This window comes from Salmo salar, chromosome 18 (genome assembly GCF_965601325.2).
Source record: "Salmo salar chromosome 18, fSalSal1, whole genome shotgun sequence".
Taxonomy (NCBI): domain Eukaryota; kingdom Metazoa; phylum Chordata; class Actinopteri; order Salmoniformes; family Salmonidae; genus Salmo; species Salmo salar.
The window spans coordinates 646,612-665,011 of record NC_138308.1 but is presented as its reverse complement, the minus strand read 5'-3'; the positions used below and the strand labels follow the sequence as shown (position 1 = coordinate 665,011).

The window sequence follows — 18,400 nt, the reverse complement described above, 5'->3', positions numbered from 1 at the left end:
AAGGGAGGAGGAGAGGTGTTATTATTATTATTATTATTATTAAAGGGATGAGGAGAGGTGTTATTATTATTATTATTATTATTAAAGGGAAGAGGAGAGGTGTTATTATTATTAAAGGGAGGAGGAGAGGTGTTATTATTACTATTATTATTAAAGGGAGGAGGAGAGGTGTTATTATTATTACTATTATTATTAAAGGGAGGAGGAGAGGTGTTATTATTATTATTATTAAAGGGACGAGGAGAGGTGTTATTATTATTAAAGGGAGGAGGAGAGGTGTTATTATTATTAAAGGGAGGAGAGGTGTTATTATTATTATTATTATTATTAAAGGGAGGAGGAGAGGTGTTATTATTATTACTATTATTATTAAAGGGAGGAGGAGAGGTGTTATTATTATTACTATTATTATTAAAGGGATGAGGAGAGGTGTTATTATTACTTATTATTAAAGGGAGGAGGAGAGGTGTTATTATTATTACTATTATTATTAAAGGGAGGAGGAGAGGTGTTATTATTATTATTAAAGGGAGGAGGAGAGGTGTTATTATTATTACTATTATTATTAAAGGGAGGAGGAGAGGTGTTATTATTACTTAGGGGGGGGGTGTATATCATTAAAGGGAGGAGGAGAGGTGTTATTATTATTATTAAAGGGAGGAGGAGAGGTGTTATTATTATTATTATTAAAGGGAGGAGGAGAGGTGTTATTATTATTATTAAAGGGAGGAGGAGAGGTGTTATTATTATTATTATTATTAAAGGGAGGAGGAGAGGTGTTATTATTATTACTATTATTATTAAAGGGAGGAGGAGAGGTGTTATTATTATTACTATTAATATTAAAGGGAGGAGGAGAAGTGTTATTATTATTACTATTATTATTAAAGGGAGGAGGAGAGGTGTTATTATTATTACTATTATTATTAAAGGGAGGAGGAGAGGTGTTATTATTATTATTATTATTATTAAAGGGAGGAGGAGAGGTGTTATTATTATTATTAAAGGGAGGAGGAGAGGTGTTATTATTATTATTATTATTATTAAAGGGAGGAGGAGAGGTGTTATTATTATTACTATTATTATTAAAGGGAGGAGGAGAGGTGTTATTATTATTACTATTATTATTAAAGGGAGGAGGAGAGGTGTTATTATTATTACTATTATATTAAAGGGAGGAGGAGAGGTGTTATTATTATTACTATTATTATTAAAGGGAGGAGGAGAGGTGTTATTATTATTACTATTATTATTAAAGGGAGGAGGAGAGGTGTTATTATTATTAAAGGGAGGAGGGAGGTGTTATTATTATTATTAAGGGAGGAGGAGAGGTGTTATTATTATTATTAAAGGGAGGAGGCGAGGTGTTATTATTATTATTAAAGGGAGGAGGAGAGGTGTTATTATTATTATTATTAAAGGGAGGAGGAGAGGTGTTATTACTATTATTATTAAAGGGAGGAGGAGAGGTGTTATTATTATTACTATTATTATTAAAGGGAGGAGGAGAGGTGTTATTATTACTATTAAAGGGAGGAGGAGAGGTGTTATTATTATTACTATTATTATTAAAGGGAGGAGGAGAGGTGTTATTATTATTATTATTATTAAAGGGAGGAGGAGAGGTGTTATTATTATTATTATTATTAAAGGGATGAGGAGAGGTGTTATTATTATTATTAATATTAAAGGGAGGAGGAGAGGTGTTATTATTATTACTATTATTATTAAAGGGAGGAGGAGAGGTGTTATTATTATTATTAAAGGGAGGAGGCGAGGTGTTATTATTATTATTAAAGGGAGGAGGAGAGGTGTTATTATTATTATTATTAAAGGGAGGAGGAGAGGTGTTATTATTATTATTATTATTATTAAAGGGAGGAGGAGAGGTGTTATTATTATTATTATTATTATTAAAGGGAGGAGGAGAGGTGTTATTATTATTATTATTATTATTAAAGGGAGGAGGAGAGGTGTTATTATTATTACTATTATTATTAAAGGGAGGAGGAGAGGTGTTATTATTATTACTATTAAAGGGAGGAGGAGAGGTGTTATTATTATTACTATTAAAGGGAGGAGGAGAGGTGTTATTATTATTATTATTATTATTAAAGGGAGGAGGAGAGGTGTTATTATTATTATTATTATTATTAAAGGGAGGAGGAGAGGTGTTATTATTATTATTATTATTATTAAAGGGAGGAGGAGAGGTGTTATTATTATTATTATTATTATTAAAGGGAGGAGGAGAGGTGTTATTATTATTATTATTATTATTAAAGGGAGGAGGAGAGGTGTTATTATTATTATTATTATTAAAGGGAGGAGGAGAGGTGTTATTATTATTACTATTATTATTAAAGGGAGGAGGAGAGGTGTTATTATTATTACTATTAAAGGGAGGAGGAGAGGTGTTATTATTATTACTATTAAAGGGAGGAGGAGAGGTGTTATTATTATTATTATTATTAAAGGGAGGAGGAGAGGTGTTATTATTATTATTATTAAAGGGAGGAGGAGAGGTGTTATTATTATTACTATTATTATTAAAGGGAGGAGGAGAGGTGTTATTATTATTACTATTATTATTAAAGGGAGGAGGAGAGGTGTTATTATTATTAAAGGGAGGAGGCGAGGTGATTATATATTAAAGGGAGGAGGAGAGGTGTTATTATTATTATTAAAGGGAGGAGGAGAGGTGTTATTATTATTATTATTAAAGGGAGGAGGAGAGGTGTTATTACTATTATTATTAAAGGGAGGAGGAGAGGTGTTATTATTATTACTATTAATATTAAAGGGAGGAGGAGAGGTGTTATTATTATTATTAAAGGGAGGAGGAGAGGTGTTATTATTATTACTATTATTATTAAAGGGAGGAGGAGAGGTGTTATTATTATTATTATTATTATTAAAGGGAGGAGGAGAGGTGTTATTATTAATATTAAAGGGAGGAGGAGAGGTGTTATTATTATCTATTATTATTAAAGGGAGGAGGAGAGGTGTTATTATTATTATTATTATTATTAAAGGGAGGAGGAGAGGTGTTATTATTATTACTATTATTATTAAAGGGAGGAGGAGAGGTGTTATTATTATTACTATTATTATTAAAGGGAGGAGGAGAGGTGTTATTATTATTATTAAAGGGATGAGGAGAGGTGTTATTATTATTACTATTATTATTAAAGGGAGGAGGAGAGGTGTTATTATTATTATTATTATTATTAAAGGGAGGAGGAGAGGTGTTATTATTAATATTAAAGGGAGGAGGAGAGGTGTTATTATTATTACTATTATTATTAAAGGGAGGAGGAGAGGTGTTATTATTACTATTATTATTATTAAAGGGAGGAGGAGAGGTGTTATTATTATTATTATTATTAAAGGGAGGAGGAGAGGTGTTATTATTATTATTATTATTAAAGGGAGGAGGAGAGGTGTTATTACTATTATTATTATATTAAAGGGAGGAGGAGAGGTGTTATTATTATTACTTATTATTAAAGGGAGGAGGAGAGGTGTTTATTATTATTAAAGGAGGAGGAGAGGTGTTATTATTATTAAAGGGAGGAGGAGAGGTGTTATTATTATTAAACGGGAGGAGGAGAGGTGTTATTATTATTAAAGGGAGGAGGAGAGGTGTTATTATTATTACTATTATTATTAAAGGGAGGAGGAGAGGTGTTATTATTATTAAAGGGAGGAGGAGAGGTGTTATTATTATTATTATTATTAAAGGGAGGAGGAGAGGTGTTATTATTATTATTATTAAAGGGAGGAGGAGAGGTGTTATTATTATTACTATTATTAAAGGGAGGAGAGGTGTTATTATTATTATTATTATTATTAAAGGGAGGAGAGGTGTTATTATTATATATTATTATTAAAGGGAGGAGGAGAGGTGTTATTATTATTACTATTATTATTAAAGGGAGGAGGAGAGGTGTTATTATTATTATTATTATTAAAGGGAGGAGGAGAGGTGTTATTATTATTATTATTATTATTAAAGGGAGGAGGAGAGGTGTTATTATTATTATTAATATTAAAGGGAGGAGGAGAGGTGTTATTATTATTATTATTATTATTAAAGGGAGGAGGAGAGGTGTTATTATTATTATTAAAGGGAGGAGGAGAGGTGTTATTATTATTCTTAAAGGGAGGAGGAGAGGTGTTATTATTATTATTATTATTAAAGGGAGGAGGAGAGGTGTTATTATTATTACTATTATTATTAAAGGGAGGAGGAGAGGTGTTATTACTATTATTATTAAAGGGAGGAGGAGAGGTGTTATTATTATTATTAAAGGGAGGAGGAGAGGTGTTATTATTATTATTAAAGGGAGGAGGAGAGGTGTTATTACTATTATTATTAAAGGGAGGAGGAGAGGTGTTATTACTATTATTATTAAAGGGAGGAGGAGAGGTGTTATTATTATTAATATTATTATTAAAGGGAGGAGGAGAGGTGTTATTATTATTACTATTATTATTAAAGGGAGGAGGAGAGGTGTTATTATTATTATTATTAAAGGGAGGAGGAGAGGTGTTATTATTATTACTATTATTATTAAAGGGAGGAGGAGAGGTGTTATTATTATTATTATTATTAAAGGGAGGAGGAGAGGTGTTATTATTATTAAAGGGAGGAGGAGAGGTGTTATTATTATTACTATTATTATTAAAGGGAGGAGGAGAGGTGTTATTATTATTACTATTATTATTAAAGGGAGGAGGAGAGGTGTTATTATTATTACTATTATTATTAAAGGGAGGAGGAGAGGTGTTATTATTATTATTATTATTAAAGGGAGGAGGAGAGGTGTTATTATTATTACTATTATTATTAAAGGGAGGAGGAGAGGTGTTATTATTATTAAAGGGAGGAGGAGAGGTGTTATTATTATTAAAGGGAGGAGGAGAGGTGTTATTACTATTATTATTATTATTAAAGGGAGGAGGAGAGGTGTTATTATTATTACTATTATTATTAAAGGGAGGAGGAGAGGTGTTATTATTATTATTATTAAAGGGAGGAGGAGAGGTGTTATTATTATTATTAAATTATTAAAGGGAGGAGGAGAGGTGTTATTACTATTATTATTATTATTAAAGGGAGGAGGAGAGGTGTTGTTATTATTACTATTATTATTAAAGGGAGGAGGAGAGGTGTTATTATTATTACTATTATTATTAAAGGGAGGAGGAGAGGTGTTATTATTATTATTAAAGGGATGAGGAGAGGTGTTATTATTATTACTATTATTATTAAAGGGAGGAGGAGAGGTGTTATTATTATTATTAAAGGGAGGAGGAGAGGTGTTATTATTATTATTAAAGGGATGAGGAGAGGTGTTATTATTATTACTATTATTATTAAAGGGAGGAGGAGAGGTGTTATTATTATTACTATTATTATTAAAGGGAGGAGGAGAGGTGTTATTATTATTATTAAAGGGATGAGGAGAGGTGTTATTATTATTACTATTATTATTAAAGGGAGGAGGAGAGGTGTTGTTATTATTACTATTATTATTAAAGGGAGGAGGAGAGGTGTTATTATTATTACTATTATTATTAAAGGGAGGAGGAGAGGTGTTATTATTATTATTAAAGGGATGAGGAGAGGTGTTATTATTATTACTATTATTATTAAAGGGGAGGAGGAGAGGTGTTATTATTATTATTATTATTAAAGGGAGGAGGAGAGGTGTTATTATTATTATTATTATTATTAAAGGGAGGAGGAGAGGTGTTATTATTACTATTATTAATATTAAAGGGAGGAGGAGAGGTGTTATTATTATTATTAATATTAAAGGGAGGAGGAGAGGTGTTATTATTATTATTAATATTAAAGGGAGGAGGAGAGGAGTTATTATTATTATTATTATTAAAGGGAGGAGAGGTGTTATTATTATTAATATTAAAGGGAGGAGGAGAGGTGTTATTATTATTAATAATATTAAAGGGAGGAGGAGACGTGTTATTATTATTATTAATATTAAAGGGAGGAGGAGAGGTGTTATTATTATTATTAATATTAAAGGGAGGAGGAGAGGTGTTATTATTATTATTAATATTAAAGGGAGGAGAGGTGTTATTATTATTATTAATAAAGTGAGGAAGAGAGGTGTTATTATTATTAAAGGGAGGAGAGGTGTTATTATTAATATTAATACTAAAGGGAGGAGGAGAGGTGTTATTATTATTATTAATATTAAAGGGAGGAGAGGTGTTATTATTATTATTAATATTAAAGGGATGAGGAGAGGAGTTATTATTAATATTAATATTAAAGGGAGGAGAGGTGTTATTATTATTAATATTAAAGGGAGGAACGGTGTTATTATTATTATTAATATTAAAGGGAGGAGGAGAGGTGTTATTATTATTATTAATTTTAAAGGGATGAGGAGAGGTGTTATTATAAATATTAATATTAAAGGGAGGAGGAGAGGTGTTATTATTATTATTAATATTAAAGGGAGGAGGAGAGGTGTTATTATTATTATTATTAATAAAAGGAGTAGGAGAGGTGTTATTATTATTATTAATATTAAAGGGAGGAGGAGAGGTGGTATTATTATTATTAATATTAAAGGGAGAAGGAGAGGTGTTATTATTATTATTAATATTAAAGGGAGGAGGAGAGGTGTTATTATTATTATTAATATTAAAGGGAGGAGCAGATGTGTTATTATTATTATTAATATTAAAGGGAGGAGGAGAGGTGTTATTATTATTATTAATATTAAAGGGAGGAGGAGAGGTGTTATTATTATTATTAATATTAAAGGGAGGAGGAGAGGTGTTAATAATAAAGGGATGAGGAGAGGTGTGATTATTATTATTAAAGGGAGGAGGAGAGGTGTTATTATTATTATTAATATTAAAGGGAGGAGGAGAGGTGTTATTATTATTATTAATATTAAAGGGAGGAGGAGAGTTGTTATTATTATTATTAATTTTAAAGGGATGAGAGGTGTTATTATTATTATTAATATTAAAGGGAGTAGGAGAGGGGTTATTATTATTATTAATATTAAAGGGAGGAGAGGTGTTATCATTATTATTATTATTAAAGGGAGGAGGAGAGGTGTTATTATTAATATTAAAGGGAGGAGGAGAGGTGTTATTATTATTATTAAAGGGAGGAGGAGAGGTGTTATTAATATTAAAGGTATGAGGAGAGGTGTTATTATTATTATTAAAGGGAGGAGGAGAGGTGTTATTATTATTATTAATATTAAAGGGAGGAGGAGAGGTGTTATTATTAATATTAATATTAAATGGAGGAGAGGTGTTATTATTAATATTAATATTAAAGGGAGGAGGAGAGGTGTTATTATTATTATTATTATTATTAAAGGGAAGAGGAGAGGTGTTATTATTATTATTAAAGGGAGGAGGAGAGGTGTTATTAATATTAAAGGGAGGAGGAGAGGTGTTATTATTAATATTCATATTAAAATGAGGAGGAGAGGTGTTATTATTATTATTATTATTAAAGGGAGGAGGAGAGGTGTTATTAATATTAAAGGGAGGAGGAGAGATGTTATTATTAATATTAATATTAAAGGGAGGAGGAGAGGTTTTATTATTATTAATAATATTAAAGGGAGGAGGAGAGGTGTTATTAATATTAAAGGGAGGAGGAGAGATGTTATTATTAATATTAATATTAAAGGGAGGAGGAGAGGTGTTATTATTATTATTATTATTATTATTAAAGGGAGGAGAAGAGGTGTTATTATTATTATTAATATTAAAGGGAGGAGGAGAGGTGTTATTATTATTATTATTATTAAAGGGAGGAGGAGAGGTGTTATTATTAATATTAAAGGGAGGAGGAGAGGTGTTATTATTATTATTATTATTAAAGGGAGGAGGAGAGGTGTTATTATTATTATTAAAGGGAGGAGAGAAGTTATTATTATTATTATTAAAGGGAGGAGGAGAGGTGTTATTAATATTAAAGGTATGAGGAGAGGTGTTATTATTATTATTAAAGGGAGGAGGAGAGGTGTTATTATTATTATTAATATTAAAGGGAGGAGGAGAGGTGTTATTATTAATATTAATATTAAATGGAGGAGAGGTGTTATTATTAATATTAATATTAAAGGGAGGAGGAGAGGTGTTATTATTATTATTATTATTATTAAAGGGAAGAGGAGAGGTGTTATTATTATTATTAAAGGGAGGAGGAGAGGTGTTATTAATATTAAAGGGAGGAGGAGAGGTGTTATTATTAATATTCATATTAAAATGAGGAGGAGAGGTGTTATTATTATTATTATTATTAAAGGGAGGAGGAGAGGTGTTATTAATATTAAAGGGAGGAGGAGAGATGTTATTATTATTATTAATATTAAAGGGAGGAGGAGAGGTGTAATTAATATTAAAGGGAGGAGGAGAGGTGTTATTATTATTATTAATATTAAAGGGAGGAGGAGAGGTGTAATTAATATTAAAGGGAGGAGGAGAGGTGTTATTATTATTATTAATATTAAAGGGAGGAGGAGAGGTGTTATTATTATTATTATTATTAAAGGGAGGAGGAGAGGTGTTATTAATATTAAAGGGAGGAGGAGAGATGTTAATATTAATATTAAAGGGAGGAGGAGAGGTTTTATTATTATTAATAATATTAAAGGGAGGAGGAGAGGTGTTATTATTATTATTATTATTATTATTAAAGGGAGGAGAAGAGGTGTTATTATTATTATTAATATTAAAGGGAGGAGGAGAGGTGTTATTATTATTATTAATATTAAAGGGAGGAGGAGACGTGTTATTATTATTATTAATATTAAAGGGAGGAGGAGAGGTGTTATTATTATTATTAATATTAAAGGGAGGAGGAGAGGTGTTATTATTATTATTAATATTAAAGGGAGGAGAGGTGTTATTATTAATATTAAAGGGAGGAGAGGTATTATTATTATTATTAATAAAGTGAGGAGGAGAGGTGTTATTATTATTATTAATATTAAAGGGAGGAGAGGTGTTATTATTATTATTAATAAAGTGAGGAGGAGAGGTGTTATTATTAATATTAATACTAAAGGGAGGAGGAGAGGTGTTATTATTATTATTAATATTAAAGGGAGGAGAGGTGTTATTATTATTATTAATATTAAAGGGATGAGGAGAGGTGTTATTATTAATATTAATATTAAAGGGAGGAGAGGTGTTATTATTATTAATATTAAAGGGAGGAGAGGTGTTATTATTATAATTAATATTAAAGGGAGGAGGAGAGGTGTTATTATTATTATTAATTTTAAAGGGATGAGGAGAGGTGTTATTATAAATATTAATATTAAAGGGAGGAGGAGAGGTGTTATTATTATTATTAATATTAAAGGGAGGAGGAGAGGTGTTATTATTATTATTAATAATAAAGGGAGGAGGAGAGGTGTTATTATTATTATTAATATTAAAGGGAGGAGGAGAGGTGTTATTATTATTATTAATATTAAAGGGAGGAGGAGAGGTGTTATTATTATTATTAATATTAAAGGGAGGAGGAGAGGAGTTATTATTATTATTATTATTAAAGGGAGGAGAGGTGTTATTATTATTAATATTAAAGGGAGGAGGAGAGGTGTTATTATTATTATTAATATTAAAGGGAGGAGGAGACGTGTTATTAATATTAAAGGGATGAGGAGAGGTGTTATTATTATTATTAAAGGGAGCAGGAGAGGTGTTATTATTATTATTAATATTAAAGGGAGGAGGAGAGGTGTTATTATTAATATTAATATTAAATGGAGGAGAGGTGTTATTATTAATATTAATGTTAAAGGGAGGAGGAGAGGTATTATTATTATTATTATTATTATTATTAAAGGGAAGAGGAGAGGTGTTATTATTATTATTAAAGGGAGGAGGAGAGGTGTTATTAATATTAAAGGGAGGAGGAGAGGTGTTTTTATTAATATTAATATTAAAATGAGGAGGAGAGGTGTTATTATTATTATTAATATTAAAGGGAGGAGGAGAGGTGTTATTAATATTAAAGGGAGGAGGAGAGGTGTTTTTATTAATATTAATATTAAAATGAGGAGGAGAGGTGTTATTATTATTATTAATATTAAAGGGAGGAGGAGAGGTGTTATTAATATTAAAGGGAGGAGGAGAGGTGTTATTATTATTATTAATATTAAAGGGAGGAGGAGAGGTGTTATTATTATTATTAATATTAAAGGGAGGAGAGGGGAGTTATTATTATTATTATTATTAAAGGGAGGAGAGGTGTTATTATTATTAATATTAAAGGGAGGAGGAGAGGTGTTATTATTATTATTAATATTAAAGGGAGGAGGAGACGTGTTATTATTATTATTAATATTAAAGGGAGGAGGAGAGGTGTTATTATTATTATTAATATTAAAGGGAGGAGGAGAGGTGTTATTATTATTATTAATATTAAAGGGAGGAGAGGTGTTATTATTAATATTAAAGGGAGGAGAGGTATTATTATTATTATTAATAAAGTGAGGAGGAGAGGTGTTATTATTATTATTAATATTAAAGGGAGGAGAGGTGTTATTATTATTATTAATAAAGTGAGGAGGAGAGGTGTTATTATTAATATTAATACTAAAGGGAGGAGGAGAGGTGTTATTATTATTATTAATATTAAAGGGAGGAGAGGTGTTATTATTATTATTAATATTAAAGGGATGAGGAGAGGTGTTATTATTAATATTAATATTAAAGGGAGGAGAGGTGTTATTATTATTAATATTAAAGGGAGGAGAGGTGTTATTATTATAATTAATATTAAAGGGAGGAGGAGAGGTGTTATTATTATTATTAATTTTAAAGGGATGAGGAGAGGTGTTATTATAAATATTAATATTAAAGGGAGGAGGAGAGGTGTTATTATTATTATTAATATTAAAGGGAGGAGGAGAGGTGTTATTATTATTATTAATAATAAAGGGAGGAGGAGAGGTGTTATTATTATTATTAATATTAAAGGGAGGAGGAGAGGTGTTATTATTATTATTAATATTAAAGGGAGGAGGAGAGGTGTTATTATTAATATTAAAGGGAGGAGGAGAGGTGTTATTATTATTATTATTATTAAAGGGAGGAGGAGAGGTGTTATTATTATTATTAAAGGGAGGAGAGAAGTTATTATTATTATTATTAAAGGGAGGAGGAGAGGTGTTATTATTATTATTATTATTAAAGGGAGGAGGAGAGGTGTTATTAATATTAAAGGGAGGAGGAGAGATGTTATTATTAATATTAATATTAAAGGGAGGAGGAGAGGTTTTATTATTATTAATAATATTAAAGGGAGGAGGAGAGGTGTTATTAATATTAAAGGGAGGAGGAGAGATGTTATTATTAATATTAATATTAAAGGGAGGAGGAGAGGTGTTATTATTATTATTATTATTATTATTAAAGGGAGGAGAAGAGGTGTTATTATTATTATTAATATTAAAGGGAGGAGGAGAGGTGTTATTATTATTATTATTATTAAAGGGAGGAGGAGAGGTGTTATTATTAATATTAAAGGGAGGAGGAGAGGTGTTATTATTATTATTATTATTAAAGGGAGGAGGAGAGGTGTTATTATTATTATTAAAGGGAGGAGAGAAGTTATTATTATTATTATTAAAGGGAGGAGGAGAGGTGTTATTAATATTAAAGGTATGAGGAGAGGTGTTATTATTATTATTAAAGGGAGGAGGAGAGGTGTTATTATTATTATTAATATTAAAGGGAGGAGGAGAGGTGTTATTATTAATATTAATATTAAATGGAGGAGAGGTGTTATTATTAATATTAATATTAAAGGGAGGAGGAGAGGTGTTATTATTATTATTATTATTATTAAAGGGAAGAGGAGAGGTGTTATTATTATTATTAAAGGGAGGAGGAGAGGTGTTATTAATATTAAAGGGAGGAGGAGAGGTGTTATTATTAATATTCATATTAAAATGAGGAGGAGAGGTGTTATTATTATTATTATTATTAAAGGGAGGAGGAGAGGTGTTATTAATATTAAAGGGAGGAGGAGAGATGTTATTATTATTATTAATATTAAAGGGAGGAGGAGAGGTGTAATTAATATTAAAGGGAGGAGGAGAGGTGTTATTATTATTATTAATATTAAAGGGAGGAGGAGAGGTGTAATTAATATTAAAGGGAGGAGGAGAGGTGTTATTATTATTATTAATATTAAAGGGAGGAGGAGAGGTGTTATTATTATTATTATTATTAAAGGGAGGAGGAGAGGTGTTATTAATATTAAAGGGAGGAGGAGAGATGTTAATATTAATATTAAAGGGAGGAGGAGAGGTTTTATTATTATTAATAATATTAAAGGGAGGAGGAGAGGTGTTATTATTATTATTATTATTATTATTAAAGGGAGGAGAAGAGGTGTTATTATTATTATTAATATTAAAGGGAGGAGGAGAGGTGTTATTATTATTATTAATATTAAAGGGAGGAGGAGACGTGTTATTATTATTATTAATATTAAAGGGAGGAGGAGAGGTGTTATTATTATTATTAATATTAAAGGGAGGAGGAGAGGTGTTATTATTATTATTAATATTAAAGGGAGGAGAGGTGTTATTATTAATATTAAAGGGAGGAGAGGTATTATTATTATTATTAATAAAGTGAGGAGGAGAGGTGTTATTATTATTATTAATATTAAAGGGAGGAGAGGTGTTATTATTATTATTAATAAAGTGAGGAGGAGAGGTGTTATTATTAATATTAATACTAAAGGGAGGAGGAGAGGTGTTATTATTATTATTAATATTAAAGGGAGGAGAGGTGTTATTATTATTATTAATATTAAAGGGATGAGGAGAGGTGTTATTATTAATATTAATATTAAAGGGAGGAGAGGTGTTATTATTATTAATATTAAAGGGAGGAGAGGTGTTATTATTATAATTAATATTAAAGGGAGGAGGAGAGGTGTTATTATTATTATTAATTTTAAAGGGATGAGGAGAGGTGTTATTATAAATATTAATATTAAAGGGAGGAGGAGAGGTGTTATTATTATTATTAATATTAAAGGGAGGAGGAGAGGTGTTATTATTATTATTAATAATAAAGGGAGGAGGAGAGGTGTTATTATTATTATTAATATTAAAGGGAGGAGGAGAGGTGTTATTATTATTATTAATATTAAAGGGAGGAGGAGAGGTGTTATTATTATTATTAATATTAAAGGGAGGAGGAGAGGAGTTATTATTATTATTATTATTAAAGGGAGGAGAGGTGTTATTATTATTAATATTAAAGGGAGGAGGAGAGGTGTTATTATTATTATTAATATTAAAGGGAGGAGGAGACGTGTTATTAATATTAAAGGGATGAGGAGAGGTGTTATTATTATTATTAAAGGGAGCAGGAGAGGTGTTATTATTATTATTAATATTAAAGGGAGGAGGAGAGGTGTTATTATTAATATTAATATTAAATGGAGGAGAGGTGTTATTATTAATATTAATGTTAAAGGGAGGAGGAGAGGTATTATTATTATTATTATTATTATTATTAAAGGGAAGAGGAGAGGTGTTATTATTATTATTAAAGGGAGGAGGAGAGGTGTTATTAATATTAAAGGGAGGAGGAGAGGTGTTTTTATTAATATTAATATTAAAATGAGGAGGAGAGGTGTTATTATTATTATTAATATTAAAGGGAGGAGGAGAGGTGTTATTAATATTAAAGGGAGGAGGAGAGGTGTTTTTATTAATATTAATATTAAAATGAGGAGGAGAGGTGTTATTATTATTATTAATATTAAAGGGAGGAGGAGAGGTGTTATTAATATTAAAGGGAGGAGGAGAGGTGTTATTATTATTATTAATATTAAAGGGAGGAGGAGAGGTGTTATTATTATTATTAATATTAAAGGGAGGAGAGGGGAGTTATTATTATTATTATTATTAAAGGGAGGAGAGGTGTTATTATTATTAATATTAAAGGGAGGAGGAGAGGTGTTATTATTATTATTAATATTAAAGGGAGGAGGAGACGTGTTATTATTATTATTAATATTAAAGGGAGGAGGAGAGGTGTTATTATTATTATTAATATTAAAGGGAGGAGGAGAGGTGTTATTATTATTATTAATATTAAAGGGAGGAGAGGTGTTATTATTAATATTAAAGGGAGGAGAGGTATTATTATTATTATTAATAAAGTGAGGAGGAGAGGTGTTATTATTATTATTAATATTAAAGGGAGGAGAGGTGTTATTATTATTATTAATAAAGTGAGGAGGAGAGGTGTTATTATTAATATTAATACTAAAGGGAGGAGGAGAGGTGTTATTATTATTATTAATATTAAAGGGAGGAGAGGTGTTATTATTATTATTAATATTAAAGGGATGAGGAGAGGTGTTATTATTAATATTAATATTAAAGGGAGGAGAGGTGTTATTATTATTAATATTAAAGGGAGGAGAGGTGTTATTATTATAATTAATATTAAAGGGAGGAGGAGAGGTGTTATTATTATTATTAATTTTAAAGGGATGAGGAGAGGTGTTATTATAAATATTAATATTAAAGGGAGGAGGAGAGGTGTTATTATTATTATTAATATTAAAGGGAGGAGGAGAGGTGTTATTATTATTATTAATAATAAAGGGAGGAGGAGAGGTGTTATTATTATTATTAATATTAAAGGGAGGAGGAGAGGTGTTATTATTATTATTAATATTAAAGGGAGGAGGAGAGGTGTTATTATTATTATTAATATTAAAGGGAGGAGGAGAGGAGTTATTATTATTATTATTATTAAAGGGAGGAGAGGTGTTATTATTATTAATATTAAAGGGAGGAGGAGAGGTGTTATTATTATTATTAATATTAAAGGGAGGAGGAGACGTGTTATTAATATTAAAGGGATGAGGAGAGGTGTTATTATTATTATTAAAGGGAGCAGGAGAGGTGTTATTATTATTATTAATATTAAAGGGAGGAGGAGAGGTGTTATTATTAATATTAATATTAAATGGAGGAGAGGTGTTATTATTAATATTAATGTTAAAGGGAGGAGGAGAGGTATTATTATTATTATTATTATTATTATTAAAGGGAAGAGGAGAGGTGTTATTATTATTATTAAAGGGAGGAGGAGAGGTGTTATTAATATTAAAGGGAGGAGGAGAGGTGTTTTTATTAATATTAATATTAAAATGAGGAGGAGAGGTGTTATTATTATTATTAATATTAAAGGGAGGAGGAGAGGTGTTATTAATATTAAAGGGAGGAGGAGAGGTGTTATTATTATTATTAATATTAAAGGGAGGAGGAGAGGTGTTATTATTATTATTAATATTAAAGGGAGGAGAGGGGAGTTATTATTATTATTATTATTAAAGGGAGGAGAGGTGTTATTATTATTAATATTAAAGGGAGGAGGAGAGGTGTTATTATTATTATTAATATTAAAGGGAGGAGGAGACGTGTTATTATTATTATTAATATTAAAGGGAGGAGGAGAGGTGTTATTATTATTATTAATATTAAAGGGAGGAGGAGAGGTGTTATTATTATTATTAATATTAAAGGGAGGAGAGGTGTTATTATTAATATTAAAGGGAGGAGAGGTATTATTATTATTATTAATAAAGTGAGGAGGAGAGGTGTTATTATTATTATTAATATTAAAGGGAGGAGAGGTGTTATTATTATTATTAATAAAGTGAGGAGGAGAGGTGTTATTATTAATATTAATACTAAAGGGAGGAGGAGAGGTGTTATTATTATTATTAATATTAAAGGGAGGAGAGGTGTTATTATTATTATTAATATTAAAGGGATGAGGAGAGGTGTTATTATTAATATTAATATTAAAGGGAGGAGAGGTGTTATTATTATTAATATTAAAGGGAGGAGAGGTGTTATTATTATAATTAATATTAAAGGGAGGAGGAGAGGTGTTATTATTATTATTAATTTTAAAGGGATGAGGAGAGGTGTTATTATAAATATTAATATTAAAGGGAGGAGGAGAGGTGTTATTATTATTATTAATATTAAAGGGAGGAGGAGAGGTGTTATTATTATTATTAATAATAAAGGGAGGAGGAGAGGTGTTATTATTATTATTAATATTAAAGGGAGGAGGAGAGGTGTTATTATTATTATTAATATTAAAGGGAGGAGGAGAGGTGTTATTATTATTATTAATATTAAAGGGAGGAGGAGAGGAGTTATTATTATTATTATTATTAAAGGGAGGAGAGGTGTTATTATTATTAATATTAAAGGGAGGAGGAGAGGTGTTATTATTATTATTAATATTAAAGGGAGGAGGAGACGTGTTATTAATATTAAAGGGATGAGGAGAGGTGTTATTATTATTATTAAAGGGAGCAGGAGAGGTGTTATTATTATTATTAATATTAAAGGGAGGAGGAGAGGTGTTATTATTAATATTAATATTAAATGGAGGAGAGGTGTTATTATTAATATTAATGTTAAAGGGAGGAGGAGAGGTATTATTATTATTATTATTATTATTATTAAAGGGAAGAGGAGAGGTGTTATTATTATTATTAAAGGGAGGAGGAGAGGTGTTATTAATATTAAAGGGAGGAGGAGAGGTGTTTTTATTAATATTAATATTAAAATGAGGAGGAGAGGTGTTATTATTATTATTAATATTAAAGGGAGGAGGAGAGGTGTTATTAATATTAAAGGGAGGAGGAGAGGTGTTATTATTATTATTAATATTAAAGGGAGGAGGAGAGGTGTTATTATTATTATTAATATTAAAGGGAGGAGAGGGGAGTTATTATTATTATTATTATTAAAGGGAGGAGAGGTGTTATTATTATTAATATTAAAGGGAGGAGGAGAGGTGTTATTATTATTATTAATATTAAAGGGAGGAGGAGACGTGTTATTATTATTATTAATATTAAAGGGAGGAGGAGAGGTGTTATTATTATTATTAATATTAAAGGGAGGAGGAGAGGTGTTATTATTATTATTAATATTAAAGGGAGGAGAGGTGTTATTATTAATATTAAAGGGAGGAGAGGTATTATTATTATTATTAATAAAGTGAGGAGGAGAGGTGTTATTATTATTATTAATATTAAAGGGAGGAGAGGTGTTATTATTATTATTAATAAAGTGAGGAGGAGAGGTGTTATTATTAATATTAATACTAAAGGGAGGAGGAGAGGTGTTATTATTATTATTAATTTTAAAGGGATGAGGAGAGGTGTTATTATAAATATTAATATTAAAGGGAGGAGGAGAGGTGTTATTATTAATATTAATACTAAAGGGAGGAGGAGAGGTGTTATTATTATTATTAATATTAAAGGGAGGAGGAGAGGTGTTATTATTATTATTAATTTTAAAGGGATGAGGAGAGGTGTTATTATAAATATTAATATTAAAGGGAGGAGGAGAGGTGTTATTATTATTATTAATATTAAAGGGAGGAGGAGAGGTGTTATTATTATTATTAATAATAAAGGGAGGAGGAGAGGTGTTATTATTATTATTAATATTAAAGGGAGGAGGAGAGGTGTTATTATTATTATTAATATTAAAGGGAGGAGGAGAGGTGTTATTATTATTATTAATATTAAAGGGAGGAGGAGAGGTGTTATTATTATTATTAATATTAAAGGGAGGAGAGGTGTTATTATTATTATTAATATTAAAGGGAGGAGAGGTGTTATTATTATTATTATTAAAGGGAGGAGAGGTGTTATTATTATTATTAATATTAAAGGGATGAGGAGAGGTGTTATTATTAATATTAATATTAAAGGGAGGAGAGGTGTTATTATTATTAATATTAAAGGGAGGAGGAGAGGTGTTATTATTATTATTAATATTAAAGGGAGGAGAGGTGTTATTATTAATATTAAAGGGAGGAGGAGAGGTGTTATTATTAATATTAATATTAAAGGGAGGAGGAGAGGAGTTATTATTATTAAAGGGAGGAGGAGAGGTGTTATTATTATTATTATTATTATTAAAGGGAGGAGGAGAGGTGTTATTATTATTATTATTATTAATATTAAAGGGAGGAGGAGAGGTGTTATTATTATTATTAATATTAAAGGGAGGAGGAGAGGTGTTATTAATATTATTAATATTAAAGGGAGGAGGAGAGGTGTTATTATTACTATTATTATTAAAGGGAGGAGGAGAGGTGTTATTATTATTATTATTAAAGGGAGGAGGAGAGGTGTTATTATTATTATTAATATTAAAGGGAGGAGGAGAGGTGTTATTATTACTATTATTATTAAAGGGAGGAGGAGAGGTGTTATTATTATTATTATTAAAGGGAGGAGGAGAGGTGTTATTATTATTAAAGGGAGGAGGAGAGGTGTTATTATTATTAA

At 28.7% G+C, this 18,400-nt stretch overlaps 1 protein-coding gene across 3 annotated transcripts in view; it reads left to right on the top strand.

The window, feature by feature from the left end:
* Positions 1-18,400, top strand: part of LOC106592773 (unconventional myosin-XV) — an 86,782-nt gene that overhangs the window by 15,756 nt on the left and 52,626 nt on the right. The window lies entirely within an intron of this gene.